This window comes from Sus scrofa, chromosome X (assembly GCF_000003025.6).
Source record: "Sus scrofa isolate TJ Tabasco breed Duroc chromosome X, Sscrofa11.1, whole genome shotgun sequence".
In the NCBI taxonomy this organism is placed as follows: domain Eukaryota; kingdom Metazoa; phylum Chordata; class Mammalia; order Artiodactyla; family Suidae; genus Sus; species Sus scrofa.
In genome coordinates this window covers 66329861-66345536 of record NC_010461.5, presented here as the reverse complement: position 1 = coordinate 66345536, position 15676 = coordinate 66329861, and positions in this window count along the sequence as shown.

The window sequence follows — 15676 nt, the reverse complement described above, 5'->3', positions numbered from 1 at the left end:
TTCTTGCCTCCTTTGTCATAGATTAGTTGGCTGTAGGTGTATAGGTTGAATTCTGGGCTTTCTATCCTATTCCACTGATCTATAGTTCTGTCTTTGTGCCAGTGCCATGCGGTTTTGATGATTGTTGCTTTGTAGTATAGTCTGAAGTCCGGGAGCCTGATTCCTCCAGCTCCATTTTTCTTTTTCAGGATGTCTTTGGCTATTCTGGATATTTTATGCTTCCAAACAAACTTTAAAATACTTTGTTTGATTTCTGTAAAAAAAATGTCCTTGGTAATTTGATAGGTATTGCATTGAATCTGTAGATTGCCTTAGGTAGTATAGTCATTTTGATAATATTAACTCTTCCAATCCATGAGCATGGTATATCTTTCCATCTATTTGTGTCATCTTTGATTTCTTTCATCAGTGTCTTATAGTTTCAGAGTATAGGTCTTTTGTCTCTTGAGGTAGGTTTACTCCTTGGTATTTTATTCTTTTGGATGTGATGGTAAACGGGATGGTTTCCCTAATTTCTCTTTCTGATCTTTCATTGTTGGTGTATAGAAATGCTGTCGATTTCTGTGTATTAATTTTGTATCCTGCGACTTTGCCAAATGCATGGATGATCTCTAACAGTTATCTGGTAGAGTCTTTAGGATTCTGTAGGTATAGTGTCATGTCATCTGCAAATAGGGATAGTTTTATTTCTCCCTTTCCAATTTGGATTCCTTTTATTTCTTTTACATCTCTGATTGCTGTGGCTAGGACTTCCAGAACTATGTTGAAAAGCAGTGGTAAGAGCGGACATCCTTGTCTTGTTCCTGATCTCAGTGGGAATTCTTTCAGCTTTTCCCCATTGAGAATGATGTTCGCTGTGGGTTTGTTGATATGGCCTTTATCATGTTGAGGTATGTTCCCGTTATGCCCACCTTCTGAAGGGTTTTTATCAGAAATAGGTGTTGGATTTTGTCAAAGGCTTTTTCCACGTCTATTGAGAGGATCATATTATTTTTATTCTTCAGTTTGCTAATGTGGTGTATCCCACTGAGGGATTAGCGGATATTGAAGAACCCTTGAATCCCTGGGATAAATCCCACTTGATCATGATGTCCAATTATTTTAAGGTATTGTTGGATGTGGTTTGCTAGGATTTTGTTAAGGATTTTTGCATTGATATTGATAAGTGAAATTGGCCTATAGTTTTCTTTTGTTTTCTTTTGTCTGGTTTGGTATCAGGGTGACAGTGGCCTCATAGAATGAGTTTGGGCTTATCCCTTCCTCTGCAATTTTTTTGAAATAACTTTAGAAGGAGAGGTGTTAGCTCTTCTCTACATGTTGGACAGAATTCGCCTGTGAAGCCATCTGGTCCTGGACTTTTGCTTGTTGGAAGTTTTTTAATCACAGTTTCAATTTCAGTTCTTGTGATGGGTCCATTCATCTTTTGTATTTCATCTTGGTTTAGTCTTGGAGAATTTGAACTTTTCTAAGAATTTGTCCATTTCTTCTAGGTTTTCCATTTTATTGGCATATAGTTGCACATAGTAGTGTCTTATGATCCTTTGCATTTCTATGATGTCCGTTGTTACTTCTCCTTTTTCATTTCTAATTTTATTGATTTGAGTCCTCTCTCTTTTTTTCTTGAGATGTCTGGCTAAGGGTTTATCAATTTTGTTAATCTTTTCAAAGAACCGGCTTTTCCTTTCAATGATCTTTTCTGTGGTTTTCTTTGTTTCTATTTCATTGATTTCTGCTCTGATCTTTATGATTTCTTTCCTTCTACAAACTTTAGGTCATAACTATTCTCTCTCCAGCTGCTTTAGATGTAAAGTTAGCTTGTTTATTTGAGCTTTTTCCTGTTTCTTGAGGTGGGCTTGTATTGTAATAAACTTTCCTCTTAGAATGGTTTTTGCTGCATCCCATTGGTTTTGGAGTGTCGTATCTGTGTTGTCATTTGCTTCTAGGTATTTTTTAATTTCCTCTTTGATTTCTTCAGTGATCCATTGGTGGTTTAGAAGCATGTGGTTTAGTCTTCACATGTTCTTTTTTTTGCAGTTTTTTCTTGTTGTTGATTTCCAGTCTTATAGCACTGTGGTCGGAAAAGATGCTTGATATGATTTAAATTTTCTTAAAGTTACTGAGGTTGGATTTGTAGCCCAGGATATGATCAATCTTAGAGAATGTTCCATGTGCACTTGAGAAGAATGTTTATTCTGTTTCTATGGATGGAATGTCCTATAAACATCTATTGTGTCCATCTGGTTTAATGCTTCATTCAGGGCCTGTGTTTCTTTATTGATTTTGTGTCTGGTTGATCTGTCCATTGCTGCAAGTGGGGTGTTAAAATCCCTGATTATGATCATGTTACTGTTGATTTGTCCTTTTAAGCTTGTTAGCAATTGCCTTATATATTGTGGTGAACCTATGTTGGGTGCGTAGATATTTAAAATTGTTACATCATCTTTTTGGATCGATCCTTTGATTATTATGTAATGTCCTTTTTTCCCTTAAAATATTCTTCATTTTAAAGTCTATTTTGTCTGATATGAGTGTTGGTACTCCACCTTTCTTTTGATCCCCATTTGCATGAAAGATTTTCTTCCATCCTCTCACTTTCAATTTGTATCTGTCCCTAGAAATGAAGTGGGTCTCTTGAAGACAGCATATATATGGGTCTTGTTTTTGTATCCATTCAGCCAGACTATGTCTTTTGGTTGGGGCATTTAGTCCATTAACATTTAAGGTATGCTCTTACTACCATTTTATTAATTGCTTTGGATTTGATATTGCTGCTCTTTTTTCTTTCCTTCTTCTCTTGTGCTTTTATGCCTAGAGAAGTTCTTTGAGTATTTGTTGTAAGGCTGGTTTAGTGTTGCTGAATTCTCTCAGCTTTTGCTTATCTGTGAAGGTTTTGATTTCTCCTTCAAATCTGAAGGAGAGCCTTGCTGGGTAGAGTAATCTTGGTTGGAGGTTTTTTCCTTTCATCACATGAAGTATATCATGCCATCCCTTCTGGCCAGCAGAGTTTCAGCTGAAAAATCTTCTGATAACCTTATTGGGGTTCCCTTGTATGTTACTTGTTTCTTTTCCCTAGCTGATTTCAAGATTTTCTCTTTGTCTTTAATTTTGATCAATATGATTAATATGTGTCTCAGGGTGTTCCTCCTCGAGTTTATTTTATATGGTACTTGTTGTGCTTCCCGGATTTGAGTGAGTGGTTCCTTTCCCATGTTAGGGAGGTTTTTGGCTATTTTCTCCTGGAATATTTTTTCTGTCTCCTTCTCTCTCTCTTCTTCTGGCACCCCTATAATACAGATGTTGGTGTGTTTAATGTTGTCCCAGAGTTCTCTGAGACTCTCTTCATTTCTTTTCAGTCTTTTTTCTCTTTTCTGTTCTGTATCTGTAATTTCCACTAATCTATCCTCCACCTCACTTATTCGTTCTTCTGCCTCCTGTATTCTCCTGTTAGCTGCTTCTAGTGAATTTTTTATTTCAGTTATTGTATTTGGCATCTCTTCTTGTTTAAGTTTTATATCTTGTATCTCTTTGGTCAGTGTTCCTGTAAATTATCCTTCTTTGCATCCAGTTTATTTCCAATGTCTTGCATCATCTTCAACACCAATAGTCTAAAGTCTTTTTCCTGGAAGCTGAGAATCATTTAGCTGATTTTCTGGTGTTTTTCTTTTCTCCCTCATCTGAATTTTAGTTCTATGTCTTTTCATTTTTATAGATTTTTGGTTTGGTGTCCTTCTTACAGATAATAGAGTTGTAGCCTGTCTTACTTCTGTTGTCTGCCCCCCTTGTGGCTGAAGTCGGTATGGGGGCTTGCTGTAGGCTTCCTGATGGGAGGGTCTGATGCCTGCCCATTTGTAGGTGGAGCTGATTCTAATCCCTCTGGTGGGTGGGGCTTAGTCTCTGGATGGGATTAGGGGCTGCTGTGTGCCTGAGGGCCCTTTAGGTAGCAGTTTCCTGAGAAGCAGGGCTGTGATCCCAGTTGGTTTGTTGTTTGCTCTGGGGCTTCTCAGTGCTGACTGATAGGTGGGGCCAGATTTTCCCAAAATGGCCACCTCCAGAGAAAGGCATGCTGCCGAATATTCTGGAGAGCTCTGCTTTCAATGTCCTTCCCTCACAACCAGCCACATTCATTCCTGTTTTCCCAGGATATCCTCCAAGAACTGCAGTCAGGTTTGACCCAGATTCTCATGGTGACTTTGCTTTGCTGTGGGATCCAATGCACACTAAATTCTGTGTGTGCCTTTTAAGAATCGGTTCTCCATTTCTCCCAGTTCCATGGAGCTCCTACACACAAGCCCCACTGTCCTTCAATGCCAGATGCTCTAGGGACTCTTTCTCCCAGTGCCAGATCCCCACACATGAGATTTTGATGTGGGCCTCAGAACTCTCCCTCCTGTAGGTGTGTCTCTTTGAACCACTTAGTTTCCAGTCTGTGGAGCTTCCCACCCAGGAGGTATGAGGTGTTTTTTTTTTTTTTTTTGTGAAATCCCCCCTCCTACCTCTTGATATGTCGTCTTCTTTTTCTTTTGGGGTAAGATATCTTTTTTAAGGTTTCTGATCCATTTGGGTGAAGAAAGCTCAGTCTTTTGTTGTGTATTTTGTTTTTTTTCAGAGAGAAGTTGAGTTACAGTCCTTCTATTCTGCCATCTTAATCCTGTCTTCCCCAAGGCCTATACTCTTAAAACAACAAAACATTGATGAAGGAAATTTTCTGTGATACAAAGAAATGGAAACGTATCTCATGTACATGGATTGTAAGAATTATTATTTTAAAATATCCATACTACACAAAGCAATCTACAAATGTAATGCAATCACTATCAAAACATGCTTGACATTTTTCAGAGCTAGGACAAATGACCACAAAAATTACACCTAACCACAAAAGAATGAAAATTATCAACAAATATTTAAGACAAAATAACAAACCTGAAGGTACCATGCTCCCTGACATACTGTATACTACAAAGCCACAGTAATCAAAAGAGAATGGCACTGGTACAATAACACATAGATCAATAGAACAGAATAGATAGCCCCAAAACAAACCTACACACCTGTGGTCAATTAATCTATGACAGAAGATGAAAGAATATACAATAGAGAAAAGGTAGTCTCCTCAATACATAATGAATGGGAAATTGGACAGCTACATGTAAAAGAGTGAAATTACATTTCCTGACACATTTTACAAAACTAAACTCAAATGCATCAGTGACTTAAATGTAAAACCTGAAACCATAAAATTCTTAACAGAGAGCCTAAGCAGAACATACTTTCATCCAAATAGCATCTATATTATTTTGGATCTGACACCTAAGGGAAGTATACAAAAAATAAAAATAAACAAATGGGACCTGTCACCATCATATTTCAAGACAACATCACCCTGGCTGAGGCAACCACATTAACTTCCTGGTCCAGTCACCTTACATCTATTTCCTCCCCACACACACCTGATCCTTTCTTTTTAGGGAAGCAAGACCTTTCTTTAAAATAATTCAGGAGTTCCCGTGGTGGCGCAGTGGTTAGCGAATCCGACTAGGAACCATGAGGTTGCAGGTTCGATCCCTGCCCTTGCTCAGTGGGTTAACGATCCGGCGTTGCCGTGAGCTGTGGTGTAGGTTGCAGACGCGGCTCGGATCCCGCATTGCTGTGGCTCTGGTGTAGGCGGCAGCTACAGCTCTGATTCGACCCCTAGCCTGGGAACCTCCATATGCCGTGGGAGCAGCCCAAGAAATAGCAAAAAGACAAAAAAGAAATAAAATAAAATAATTCATGACTAATCATCACTCTTCCACTTTCAAATGCCATAGAAGATTCCCAGTTATTTTTAGAATACAAAATAAAATTGTGCCCTGCATGGTATGGACCAAAATTACTCTCCAGGGCCATCTTACTTTAATAACTTCCTTTCCTTCTATCTGTAATCACATTCTATCTTTCACTTTCTCAAAGGTGCCATGTATGACTTTTCCACATGCTGTTCCCCCTGTTGAAATATTCTCCTTTATCTTACTCTCCTACATACCTCCTAGTTTTATTTCAGATTTCAACTCCATTATCATTTCTACAACTTTTTCAGTTGCTGTTTTTATATATTCTTTCCTAGCAACATCACAGTTTAGTAGATATCATATATCCTTTTACATTTGTTTTTATTTTTATCCATGGTTTGCTGTCTAATTATAAACCCCAACAGGATATATCTACTTTTGTCAACCATTTTATAACCAGAGCCTTAACATAGTGCTTGATAATTTTAGAAGTTCAATAACCTCTTCATCAGTGAATGCACAAAAAATTTTACATGGATATTTGTCATTATGTATTTTGAATCTCAATTAAAATATGACTTCCTATGTGTTTCCTGATTACTTTAGCTAAACATGCTCAACCTCTCCACTGACTCCCTTATGTTGCTCTCTTCCTGAATACTCTGTTTTATTTATTTTTTTAATTGGCATGTATTCCTACTGTAATATATTTTTTAGGTATAAACTCTCTTTACACCACCAAAATGTGAGGTCTATGAGAGTAAAGAATTTGATTTTATGATTTGCTGATCTATCACCAACAGCCAGCAAAATGCTTTATTCAGAGTAAACTCTAAAATTGTCAAGTAAATGAATGAATGAATGAACAATTTTTTAACTAGAGTTCTACTTATTTTAGATGTACATGCAAATGAAGATCTTCCCTACAAATAATAATTCCTGAAAAAAAAATCTCTGCAAATGTTGAGATCTCTATATTATAAAAGTTAGTAAATAGAAATAATGTCATATATATATTAGAAAAGCTATGAGAATACTATAAAAATATTAATATCTAAATTGTTGAGTCTAAGTGGGCATAGAATTTTGAATCTCTCCTGTCTGAGCCCAAGATTAAAACAACAAATTGATAAACTAGAGAAGACATTAATATCTGTAATTGTTGCAAAAATAAAGTAGTGATGTTTCTAAATGTCGATTTCTGATATATCGTTAGTTAAAATGTAGTAGGATGGTTTAAAGTCTTCCTAGGAAGAGGATCTTTTTAATAACTAAAATATTTGCCTAGCACAGAGGATAAACTTTTTTTAATTAATGAAGTGATGTTTAAATTAAAGTATATTTGATTTACAATGTTGTGTTAGTTTTAGGTGTATAGCAAAATGATTTTTACACATACATATCCATTATTTTCAGATTATGCTCCTTAATAGATTATTACAAAACACTGAATATAGTTCCCTGTGCTATATAGAAGACCTTTGTTTATTTTGTATTTTACATATAGTAATGTATATATATTCATCTCAAAGTTCTAATTTATCCCTCCTTCTTCCCTTTCCTCTTCAGTAAACATAACTTTTTTGCTATGCCTGTGGTTCTATTGCTAGTTTTAATATAACTCATTTATAATTTTTTCCCATTCTACATATAAGCAATATCATATGATATTTGTCTTTGTCTGGCTTACTTCACTTAGTATGATAGTCTCTAGGTCAATCCACGTTGCTTCAAATGACATTATTTCATTCATATTTTTATGGCTGAGTTATATTCCATTGCATAATTGAACCACTTATTTTTGTTTCCTTAAATTCATCTTTTCTGAAGAATAGTTAACTTACAATGTTGTTCCAATTTTTCTTTACTACAACATGATCAAATCATACATATAGATACATTTCTTTTCTTATATTACCTCCTATCATGTACTATCCCAAGAGATTGGGTATAATTCTCCATGCTAGAAAGGCCAACTTCATATCCATTCCAAATGTAATGGTTAGTATCTGCTCACCCCAAACTCACAGTCAAACTCCCTCCCTCCTCCCTACTGCTTGGCATCTGCAAATCTGTTTTTTTATCTGCAAATCTGTTTTTTGGTATCTGCAAGTCTATTTCTGTCTGGTGGATAGGTTCATTTGTTCCAAATTTTAAATTCCACATATAGGTGTTATCATATGTTGTTTGTCTTTCTCTTTCTTAATTACTTCACTTAGTATGAGAATCTCTAGTTGTATGCATCCATGTTGCTACAAATGGCAGTATGGCTTTCTCTGGGTACATGCCCAAGAGTGCGATTGAAGGATCATATAGTAACTATATTTTTAAATTTTTAAGGAACCTCCATGCTATTCTCCATAGTGGCTGTACCAACTGACATTCCCACCAACAGTATAGGATGGTTTATTTTCCTCTACACCTGTCCCAGCATTTGTAGATGTTTTGATGACAGCAATTCTGTCCAGTGCGAGGGATTATTTCATTAAATTTTGATTTGAATTTTTCTAATAGTGAGTGATATTGAGGGTATTTTTTGGTGTCTTTTGGCCATCTGTATGTCTTCTTTTTAATTTAAATTTTTAATGTATGTTTTCTTTGGAGAACTGTTTATGTCTTCTGTCAATTTTTTATTGTTTTTTTATATTGAACTGTATGTGCATTTTTCATATTTTGGACAATAATTCCTTGTTTGTTGCATTGTTTGCAAATATTTTCTCCCATTGTAAGTTTTGTTTATGCTTCCTTTGCTATGTAAAACTGTTTAAGCTTAGTTAATTCCCATTTGTTTATTTTTGTTTTATTTCATTTTTTGGGGGGGATGTACCTGCAACATATGGAGGGTCCCAGGCTAGGGGTTAAATTGAAGATTTAGCCACTGGCCTATACCATGGCCACAGCAACATGGGATCTGAGCCATATCTGTGACCTACATCACAGCTCATGGCAACACTGGATCCTTAACCCACTGATGGGGGCCAGGGATCAAATCTACATCCTCATGGATACTAGTCGGGTTCATTCATCACTGAGCCAGGTTGTGAACTCCTTTGATTTTATTTCCATTGCTCTAAGAAATGTATCCAAAATGATATTGCCACAATTTATATCAAAGTTTGTTCTTCCTATATTTTTCTCTAGGAGTTTTACCATATCTGATCTTACACTTAGGTCTTTAAATAATTTTAAGTTTATTTTTGAATATGGTATTAGAGAAGGTTCTAATTTCATTATTTTCCCTGCAGCTATCCTTTTTTTTCAGCATTGATTATTAAAGAGACTGTATTTTCTCCAATGTATATTTTTGCATCCTTCATTATAGATTAATTGACCAAATGTATGTACATTTATTTCTAGCCTTCTATCCCATTCCATTGAAATATATTTATGTATTTGTGCAAGTACCATATTGTTTGATTACTATAGTTTTATATTATAGTCTGAAATATGTAGACTGATTACTCCAGCTCCATTTTTCCTTCTGAAGATTGCCTTGGATATTTGGGGTATTTTTTTTCTTACAAATTTAAATTTTTTAAATCCAGTTCTGTGAAAAATATCACTGGTTATTTTATTTGGATTGCATTAAATCTGTAGATTGCCCATAGGTTTTGGGATCATGTTTTCGTTTTCATTGTCTCTAGGTTTTTTTTATTTTGTCCTTGATTTTGCAGTGATCATTGTTTGTAAGGAGTACATTGCTTAGCCTCCACATGTTTCTATTTTTTGCAGTTTTTTTCTAGTAACTGATTTATAAACACTAAGGATTATGGTCAGAAAGGTAGCTTGATATAATTTCAATTTTCTTTTTTAATTAAAGTATAGTTCTTTTACTAAGTTAGTTCAATTTCTATTGTGACAGCAAAGTGACCAAATCTTAAACAGTTCTCTGTATTATACAGTAGGGCCCCAGTTCACATCCATTCCAAATGTAACAGTTTGCATCCAAAACCCCCAAAATCCCCATCCATCCCACTCCTTCTTCCTACAATGTGGGAAACAAGTCTGCTCTCCTTGGCTGAAATATGTTTCTGTTTTGTAAATAGGATAACTTATGCCATAATTTAGATTCTACATAAGTGATTTGATATGTGCCTTTCTCTTTTTGACTTCAGTTAGTATGAGAAACTCTTAATTCCATCAGTTTTGCTACAATTGACATTAGTTTGTCCATTGTTATATCTGAGTAGTATTCCATTATATATATGTACCTCATCTTCTTAATCCATTCATCTGTTGATTAACATTTAGGTTAAATCCATGTCTTGGCTATCATGAATTGTGCCACAGTGAATATAGGGGAGCATTTATCTTTTTCAATGAATGTTTTGTCAGGATATATGCCCAGGAGTGGGAATAACAGATCATATGGTAGTTATATCTTTAATTTTCTGAGGTACTTCCATAATGTTTTCCATAGTGGTTGTACCAATTTACATTCCCCCCTACCATGAAGGATGATACCCTTTTCTCCACACCCTCTCCAGTATTTGTTATTCATGGACTTGTTAATGATAGCCATTCTGATAGGTGTGAGGTGGTACCTCATTGTTATTTTGATTTGCACTTCTCTGATAATTAGTGATGCTGAACATCTTTTCGTGATCTTATTGGACATCCACATGTCTTTCTTTTGAGAAATGTCTATGTAGGCCTTCTGCCCATTTATCAGTTGTGTTGATTTTTTTTTGTAGTCAAGTTGTGTGAGTTGTTTATTTACTTTGGATATTAGGCCCTTGTGGGTTGTATCATTTGCAAGTATTTTTTACTATTCTGTGGGTTGTATTTTAATTTTTATAGTTTTTCCCTTTGCTGTGAAAAAGCTTTTGAGTTTAATTAGTCCCATGTGTTTATGTTTTCTTTATTATCATTATTCTATGAGGTGTATAAAAAATATGTTGCTCTGATTTAAGTCAAAGAGCATTATGGCTATGCTTTTCTTCAGCATTTTTTATTGTATCTAGTCTTATATTTAAGTCTTTAATCCATTTTGAGTTTATATTTGTGTATGGTGGTAGATAGTGTTCTACTTTCTTTTACATGTAGCTTTTCAATTTTCCCAGAACCACTTATTAAAGTGATTATATTTCCTCCACTATATATTCTTGCCTCCTTCATCATAAATTAGATAACCATAGGTGCTCAGAATTTAATTCTGGTCTCTCTATCCTGTTCCATTGATATATACTTGTTTTTGTGCCAGTACCATATTTTTTGATAACTGTAGATTTGTAGTATTATTTAAAATTAGGGAGCCTGATTCCTCCATTTCCAGTCTTCTTTTTCAGTATTGATTTGTCTATTTAGGGTATTTTGTGTTTCCATACAAATGTTAAAATATTTTATTCTAGTTCAGTGAATAATGTTCTTGGAAAATTGATAGGAATTTGAAATTGAATCTGTAGATTGAATCCATGCATTGAATCTGTGCATTGAATCTGTAAATTGCCTTGGGCAGCATAGTCATTTTGACAATATTGATTATTCTAATCCAAGAGCATGATATATCTTTCCATCTGTTTGTCATTGATTTCTCTCCTCGGCACGTTATACTTTTCAGAGTATAGTTCTTTTGTCCCCTTAGGTATGTTTATTCCTAAGTATTTTATTATTTTTGATGCAATGGTAAATGATATGGTTTTTCCAATTTCTCTCCCTGATATTTCATTGTGAGTATATAGAAATACAATAAATTTCTGTGTATTACTTTTGTAGGCTGAAACTTTACCAAATTCATTGATGAGTTCTAGCAGTTTTCTGGTCATGTCTTTAGGGTTTTCTAGGTATAGTATCGTGTCATATGCAAATATGGATACTTTTAGTTCTTTTTTTCCAATTTGGATAAGTTTTATTTCTTTTTCTTCCCTGATTGTGATGGCTAGGACTTCTAAATTATGTCGAATAGCAATGGTGAATGTGGTTATCCTCCTCTTATTCCTTATTTTAGTGGAAATATTTTTAGTTTTTGACCATTGAGTGATGTTAGCTGTGGGCTTTTCAAATATGACTTTTATTATGTTGAGGTAGGTTCCCTCTATGCCCACTCTCTGAAGAGTTTTTATCATAAACAGGTCTTAAATTTTGTCAAAAGATTTTTCTACATTTTTGAAATGATCATAAGGTTTTATTTTCATTTTTTATATAGTATAGCATAACTTAATGACTGGTGAATACTGAAAAATCCTTGCATCCCTGAGATAAATACCACTTGATAATGGTGTATGATTCTTTGATTACATATTTGTATTCAATTTTCTAGTATTTTGTTTAGGATTTTTACATCTATGTTCATCAGTAATATTTGCCTATAATTTTCACTTTTTTGTGGTATACTTGACCAGTTTTGTTATTAGGGTTATTGTGACCTCATGGAATGAGCTTGGGAATGCTACTTTTTTGGAAGATTTTCAGAAGAATAGGTGTTAACTCTTCTCTAAATATTTGATGGAATTTGCCTATATAGCCATCAGGTTCTGAACTTTTGTTTTTGGAAGTTTTTTAACCACAGTTTCAATTATAGTATTTGTGTTTGGTCTATTCATATTTTCAATTTCTTCCTGGTTTAATTTCATTAGGTTTTACTTTGTTAAGAGTCTGTCCATTTCTTCCAGGTTATCCGTTTTATTGGCACATAGTTGCTTATGTCCATGAAGGTCCTTTATATTTCCATGGAGTCAGTTGTAATTTCTCCTTTGTCATTTCTAATTTTATCAATTTGAACCCTCTCCCTTTTTTCTTGATTAGTCTGGCTAAGACTTTATCAAATTTGTTGATTTTTTTCAAAGAACCAACTTTTGGTCCATTTATCTTTTCTATTGATATCTCTGTCTCTATTTTATTTATTTCTGCTATGATTTTTATTTTTTAATCTTTTTAGGGCTGCACCTGTGACATATAGAAATTCCCAGGCTGGGGTCAAATTGGAACTGTAACTACCAGCCTACACCACAGTCATAGCAATGTAGGATCTGAGCTACATTTGTGACCCACCCCATTGCTCATGGAAATGTTGCATCCCTGACCCACTGAGCAATGCCAGGTTTTGAACCTGCATCCTTATGGATACTAGTCATATTTGTCTCCACTGAGCTATAATGAGAACTACATCTGCTCTGATCTTTATGATATTTTCTCCCTCTGCTAATTTTGGGCTTTGTCTGTTCTTCCTTCTCTAGTTGTTTTAAGTGTAATTTTAGGTTGTTTATTTGAGATTTTTATGCTTTCCTAAGATTGTATTGCTAAAAACTTCCCTCTCAGAACTGCTTTAGTTGTGTCCCATAGGTTTTGCCTTGTTGTACCTTGGTTGTCATTTGTCTCTAAGTATCTTTTGATTTCCTCTTTGATTTCTTCAGTGATTCATTTCTTGTTCATTAATATATCGTTTAGAATCCAGGAGTTTGTGATTTTTGCTGTTTTTTTTCTTGTAGTTGGTTTCTAGTCTCATAGCATTTTGGTAGGAAAAAACAGATAAAAAAATTTTAACGTTTTAAAATTTACTAAGGCTTGATCTATGGCCCAAGATGTGATCTATACTGTAGAATGTTCTATGTCCACTTGGGAAGAATGTATATTCTGAATATTTGTGATGGAATGTTCTATAAATATCAGTTAAATCTATTTAGTGTGGGGTGTCATTTAAGGCCTGTGTTTCCTTGTTGATTTTCTCTCTGAATAATCTGTCCATTTTTGTAATTGGGGAGTTAATGACCCCCACTATTATTTTGTTGCTGGCAATTTCTCCTTTTATGGCTCTCAGAAGTTGTATAATATGTTAAGGTGCTACTAGTTTTGGTGCATATATATTAACAATTGTTATATCTTGATCCTTCGATCATTATGCAATGTACTTCTTTGTCACTTGTGATTTTCTTTAATTTCTCTGTGGTTTGATATGAATATTGATACTCCTGCTTTCCTTTGATTTCCATTTGAATGTGGTATTTCTTCCATCCCCTCACTCTCAGTCTGAATGTGTCTCTAGGTCTGAAGTGGATCTTTTGTAAGCAGCATATATATGGGTCTTGTTTTTGTATCCAATCAGCCTGTCTGTGTCTTTGGTTGGAGCATTTAATACATTTACTTTCAGTGTAATTATGGATAAGTATGTATGTATGTATTGCCATTTTTTAAATTGGTTTTGTTACTTTGGGTCTTTTTTCTTCCCTTCCTTTGTTGTCTTCTCTTGTGACTTGCTATCTTTAGTGTTGTGTTTCAATTGCTTTTTCTCTTTTATGTGTTTGTCTATAATAATTTTGTGGTTTGTGGTTTTCATTAGATTTGGATATAAGAATCTAGGTGTGCACAGAATTGTTTTGGGGTTCCATTTCTTTTATTTTCAAGTCATTTTCAGTGTTCTCTGTTTCTATTCTCCCTCTTGTCATGACTGCTATTTTTGATATTACTTTTGCAATGCATGCCTTTCTACTTGTAAATTATCTTTTCTTTAACAGTGAGTTTTCTCATTTGAAATTTTCTTCTTTCTGATTGTGACTTTTTCCTTTCTTTTGAGAGAAATCCCTTCAGTACTTGTTGTGGAGCTGATTTGGGGGTTCTGAATTCTCTTAGCATTTGCCTGTCTGAAAAGCTTTGGATCTCCCCCATAGTATCTGAATGAGAGCCTTACTGTGTACTGTATTCTCAGATCTAGATTCTAGATCTAGATTCTAAGGAGAAGACCCCTTAATCAACTTAAATATATTTTGCCAATCCATTCTAGCTTGCATAATCTCTGCGAAGGATTGGCTGTTACCCTTATGTAGGTTCATTTGTATATATTTGTGGATTTTCTCTTGTGGATTTTAATATTTTTTCATTGTATTTAAATTTTGTCTATTTGATTAGTATGCGTCTTCCTCGTAGGGTTTATCCTCTGTGGGATTCAGTGCTTCCTCAACTTGAATGAGTTTTTCCTTTCCCATATTAGGTAGGTTTTTGGCTATAATCTCTTTGAATATTTTTTCTGGGTCTTTTTTTCACTCTCTTCTTTCTAGAACTCCTATTATGCAAATGCTGGTAAGTTTAATGTTGTCCCAGAGATCTCTTAGACACTTCTCAGTTCTTTTCATTCTTGTTTCTTTATTTTTTCCTGTGGCAGTGATTTCCACCACTCTGTCTTTTTCCTCACTTATTTGTTCTTTTTCCCATTATCCTGTTGTTGATTCCTTCTAGTGAATTTTTCATTTCAGATATTGTTCTATCCATCTTATTTGCTTGTTGTTTAGTTCTTCAAATTCTTTGTTCAATATTTCCTGTAATTTCTCTATCTGTGTCTGTATTTTTTCCAAGATCTTGAATCATATTTACTATCACCACTCTTTGAATATTTTTTTCAGGTAGATAGCTTATCTCCTCAATGATTGATTTATCAATGCTTGATTTGCAGCCCAGAATATGATCTATCCTAGAAAATGGTCCATGTGCAGTTGTGAAGAAAGTGTGTTTTGCTGCTTTACTATGGAATGCTCTTTAAATATTAAGTCTGTCTGAGCTATTGCATTATTTGAAGCCAGTGTTTCATTATTGATGTTTTCCTGAGTTATCAGTCAATTTATATAAGTAGGGTGTTACTATCTTACAATTGTTGTGTTATTGTTGATGTCTCCTTTTATGGCTGTTAACATTTGCCTTATATATTCAGGTTCTCTTATGTTGAGAGCACATATATTTGCAAATGTTAAATCTTCCTCATATATTTATCCCTCGATCATTATTCTTAATGTGGTGTGTGTAGGGGGATACACACACACACACACACACATACATATATATATGTGTATATATATATATATATATAATCTATGGCATATGGAAGTTCCCAGGCCAGGGTCAAATTGAAGTTGTAGCTGCCACCTATACCACAGCCACAGCAATACTGCTACCAAGCCACCTGTGTGACATATACCATG